Source organism: Blennius ocellaris (genome assembly GCF_963422515.1).
Source record: "Blennius ocellaris genome assembly, chromosome: 12".
NCBI classification, from domain to species: Eukaryota; Metazoa; Chordata; class Actinopteri; order Blenniiformes; family Blenniidae; genus Blennius; species Blennius ocellaris.
Window position 1 is genome coordinate 19,232,586 of NC_137661.1, and position 5,517 is coordinate 19,238,102.

Genomic DNA, 5,517 nt, shown 5'->3' on the forward strand with positions numbered 1-5,517 from the left:
AGCTCATGTGTGTTTTGTCCTTTAGTGAAAACCATTTGCTGATCCTCTGGGATGCCACTGGTCCTGTGGAGGTCTCAGCTTTTCTCACTGAGCAACAACAACAAGAAATCTCTCTCCAAAACACTTTTTTAGTGTTTTGAAACGTACATTCTCTTCATATTGCGGTCTCTATAAACTTTCAAGCACTGCCTCTTTCTCTCTTGGCTTCTCGCTTCCACCGTTTTTATCTCCTCTGCTCACACTCCCCGCTCTCGATTCCTCACCCTCTTTTCTTTGGGCTTGCCATTCAGAGTCCCGAGGGCAGGCAAATAGACAGCGACAAAGCCCTCTAATTGTGAGTCTTAATTATGAAGATGAGCAAGTTAACAGAGGGTCCTTTTTTTTTTCCGGCTGTCTCTCCGCTCGGCATCGAGCTCTCCGCCTGAGGGGAGAGCAGCGGGTGAGCCATTGAACGTCTTCAACCTCAGGCTGAGCCACCTATCGTAATTGTTACTCAGCCATTACCCTCAGTCGCAGCTCGCAGCTGAAGACTTTTGAGTTCAGCCGAGATGAGATAACGGCACAATCCAAGCGACTGCTAACGCATCTCTGTGTGCTTGACCTGTGACTGAGTGCTTTCTTTTTGAACAATGTGGGGGGAACAAAAGTGTCATTTTCTGTTTTATATTTTTCGAGCAAGCTTTGTGAGGGACTAAGTTTGTACAATTTGTAAATTACCAGGGTACAATTTGAATTTCACACAAAACATGCACATGAAATTACAAATGAGGATGTGAGTCCAAGCAAGATGTTGGCACTGTTATCAATTAAGGGCAACCACAAGAGTTTCAGTGATATGCAACTTCACATTAGATGATGCCATCCATGACTGATGACATCCATCCTGAATTGTTGAAATACATGTGGGAAAAGGGAACAAATCAAATCCAGCCCTGAGGGCAGTCGCACACAGAAGTCACACTTTGGTCTTCAAGGGATAAACTCAAAGTTCTTAATCAGCTCCTAATCACTTAAGTGCAGAGTGTCATGAGCATTAGAGGCCCTTGCTCACACACTTAAAATATCTGAAACTCGAAGGGCCTGTCAAGCCTGAATAATGCTGTCAGTATGGTATGATAGGCCATTGAATGATACAGATGGACAGCTGCTGAATTTAGAAGTCTTTAGCCGAAGGTCTGTTACGGATTGATCACCTGAGGACGTAGTAACTGCTGTTTTAGAAGTGGACAGCAAAGTTGAAAGATGCATTTGTTTTGTTTGTTTGAATCTGAAAAAATGCATTATTGCTGGTTGCATGTATGAGAGTGTCATTGCTCATGTGTGGATCTTTCTGCAGAAAAACTGTACTCCAGACCTGGAGCATGAAAACGCAGCAGTCATCAGTGAGTTTGATAAAGGTGGCTGAGCCTGTTGTCCTTCCTCACTCGCACAGAGACAGACTATTGATTTGGTGATTAGGCTGTCTGTTTTGGTTCTTATTGAGTCTGTCAATGGCATTGACCCCACAATCGCACCGAGCGACTACTGAACGTTTTCTAAATGACGGGAAAACAGTCCGTCAAAGCTCAGATCTCTTCTGTGTGTCCATGTGAACTAAAGGGTTAGCCACTAAAGACTCCATTGTCTCAGGCATCTGCATCCTAAATTCACCCCCATTTTCAACTCTCCCCTCCGACTCATCAGGCTTTTCAAAGCGTATGTGCACCACCATCACTGTGTTTGAGTTAGACTGAGACTCTGACACTAAGTTGAGACAATGAATTAGTGTCAGGAAACCGCTGTATTCTGTTGGGGTGGATGGATTAATGGAGACATGTTACTGTGGGAGAACGAGAAAAGCAAGAGACATGCAGAACATGAACCATTTTTTACCTGAAGCATAAGTGTTTTTTTTGTTGTTTTTTTTATTTGTTTTGGGTTTTTATTTTTGCAATCCATTTAAACTCTGGGTGTGCTTGTTGCTTAGCTTTTTGGGGCCACATTCACACAGCAAATAGACACAAAACCTCTCTCTCTCTCTCTCTCTCTCTCTCTCTCTCTCTCTCTCTCTCTCTCTCTCTCTCTCTCTCTCTCTCTCTCTCTCTCTCTCTCTCTCTCTCACTGCTATTTTAAGCTGCTGCACTAATCATTTTGGTCAACATGCGCTCTGCAGGAGATCCAGAAGCAAGAAGTTGGTCTTATGTCACTTCTTTCGGCTCCGTCCCCTGCACACCATTTTAGTTTGTGGTTCAGCTGAACCCATCATTGGCTGTGTAGATGTGGTCCACACGTATTTATCCATATTTATTGATGTATGTTCTTATGAATTCTTGTCCTGTCATTGTATCATATTCTTTACAAGACAAATGATGATTAAAGGAAACCCTTGTTTGGATCTGTTACCTGTGTGGTTTCACTGATTATTTGTTGGTATCATTTTCAGCTCGTTTTCAATGAGTTCAGCTCGGGCCAGTGAATTGATACTAGATTCCTAAGGAGCAGCAAAAAGTAATGACAAAAATAACAGAAAACCAAAATCAATGTATTACCAGCTTTCTTTTTATATGGAACAGTGGATTGACAACAAGATAATAGTAGTTCATATTCATTCGTACATTTGATGTAAATTAGTTGGTCTGTAAAAAGATTTTAAGCAGAAATGAACATGTTTTACTGATGCTGTTACCATCATGCGGACAGCACACTCTTATGACCATCACGCGAGTGTCTTTAAAAAGTCTGCACATTTTCATAGTCAGTGTACAAAGCAGATATGCATCATCAGTAGCCAGGTAGCTTAGCTTGGCATAAATACAGCTGATATTTCAACAGCTTGTGTTTAGTGAGCTGTTGAGGAGGTTTTCATCTGATTACTGTGTTGACGCTATTATGAGCTCATTATCTGCACTGACTGTAGCTTCATTAGACAGGAGAATAGCCTCGGTCTTTCTTTTGAAACTTTTTGAAAATCAGTGTTTTCTTCAATTGTCGGACTACTCCAATCATAAAATGTCATTGCTCATGGTGTTTGACTTTTAAAAAACAATACACTCATCTGTGCTTGATATACTGTTTGTACTAAGCAAATACGTGAAGTACACATTTAATGTATTTGCAGAACTTTGAGATCTTAGATATAGCACAGAGTTATAAGTAAACTAGTCAGTGCAGATGGGTCCATATACACTATATGAAAGAAGAGTATGTATAAGTGTGCCACAACTGCATACAGTTAAACTTATGACATTTCTTGGTTCATCCAAAACTGTGATCAAAGATCACAGCCCGAGACAAGTGAAAGTCCAACCTCCAGAAAATATTAGGAGGGGAAAAATGCTGCAACCTTGCCAAAGGGCAATATATTCCCAATAATAAAGGAATAAAACATTGATTTCATTAGTTTGTCACTATTGAAAATCTTTGGTTTATGGTTTCTGGAGTTTGAATGTACCCTTTCTGGCTGCCAATCTTTATTTATTGTGGGAGCGCTTTTTTCTGTCCATGGAAGATCAAACTTTGGCCTGAACCCCCCCCCCCCCCCAAAAAAAAAAATACTTTCTGACCTTCATGCGCTTCGTAGATCCATTTGTAAATCTCTTTGGAAAATGGCAAAATATCTTATCCCCTGCCAAGAAATGAGTAAAACTAATACAATTTTGCTTCCTCTTTTTCTCTATTCTGACTCCAAGCGTTGGCTAAAGCAAAAGAGTGTGATGCCAAGGGCAAATCCCTCAGCAGCACAAGTGAAAAAGCATAGGAGGAAGAGAGGGAGAGGAAAGAGAGGACAGACGAGTGAAAAGGATCAGAGGTAAGAGAAAAAGGTGTGTGTGTGTGTGTGTGTGTGTGTGTGTGTGTGTGTGTGTGTGTGTGTGTGTGTGTGTGTGTGTGTGTGTGTGTGTGTGTGTGTGTGTGTGTGTGTGTGTGTGTGTGTGTGTGTGTGTGTGTGTGTGTTGAGAAGGGGTTGTTGGCTGAAAATGGGTTGTGAATGCATTTACTGTTGTGCGAACGAACCTCAAAGACCTTCATTTCACCTCAACTTCCGTTGACGAGTGCTCTCTCATCACTGGATGGTTTCATGGCCTCACAGCACAGTTATCTGTAAAAATATAACCCTCTCTCTCTCTCTCGCTCTCTCTCTCTCTCGTTCCACTCAGCCCCTTTGATATGTGACTCACTCACTTTCATTATTATTCCAAAACACCGGAAGAAGCTGTACTGCTGGGTTCTGTTTTCTGTCGACAATCAATCACACTGAATATAGCATCTCCTCACATCTTTTTCTTCTGTTCTGTTCCGGCTGACTGATGTTCTTCGCTCAGCTCGGTGAGTTCCAAGGACAGTGCTCATTAAGGCAGCTTACCGAAGAGTTCTTGAATTTACTGCTGAAAATGACCTCCAGCTCTCCTCTGTCCCTGTGCAGCAGCCAGACATTTGCTATGGCCACTCCAAACAATCACTGACTTACATCCTAAGCCCAGAAACTTGCATCCGTGCACTTTAAGTGGAGCCGGCAAAAACATATCAGAACATCTTTCTTGCAGAACTTTCTCATACGAGTATGAAAAGGCTTAAAAATTTGCTATATATAGCCATTTTTGTGCTGTTTCTTGAAATGCAACTTGGACTGAGACGAGCAGATAGATAAGAGGCATGAAATCTCTACGCGTCATAACCTTGTTCTCCAGTCGATATCGGGCTCATCTGCCAGGCATGGCGAATCAATGGGGATCTGTGGCATTATCCTGCATCATTGCTTAATAACACTGCCAAAGTTCAAGAAGATTATGTAAAGCAACAAAGGCTTTAGCATCATCTCAGACCTGACAGTCTCTTACTCAGCCTCTACTCTTCTCCTCGAGACTCAGTCTGTTTTTATCTCACACATAAACACAAAAGGCTGGAGGCTAAAACTCGTAGACAGGCGCATACACACACAGAGCTGCTTATCCAAATCAAAAAAAAAGAAAAAAAAGAAAGAAGATGAATGCACATCTTAACCCCGTTTATCTTCCTCATCTTTAGTGCAGCCAGGTTGTTCAATAGCATCACCCATGAATCTACATTTGCACCCATCTTAATGACAGCGAGCTGCAGATGGTGGCATGTCAGCTCCCTAACAGCTCCTTTACTGTCGTGTGTGTGTGTGCGTGTGTGTGTGTGTGGGGGGGGGGGGTTGTATGAGTCAAGAAGCTCAGGAGCAAAGCCAGCAAAAGCAGGAGCCTGAGCCAGGTCTTTCAAACACTGTCGGCCAGGCACTCTGCTCTGCCAGCTGTGTGTACACTGTTCAGAGTTTTGTTACATGAGCCCATCTGATGATCTGCAAATCAGACTTTATTCGGCTACTTTTCGCACTCCTCTTTACAATTGCGGACATTAGCTACACAGAGCATAACAATCCACCGCTATCAGTCAGATGGCACATTCAGACTAAACAAGTCAAACAATATTAGCTGTTTCAGTTTGGCGTTCATGCCGCCGTTGCAGTCTAACTCTGCAGCACATAAAATCGAATAAAATACGTTCACACTTGTGGTTGCA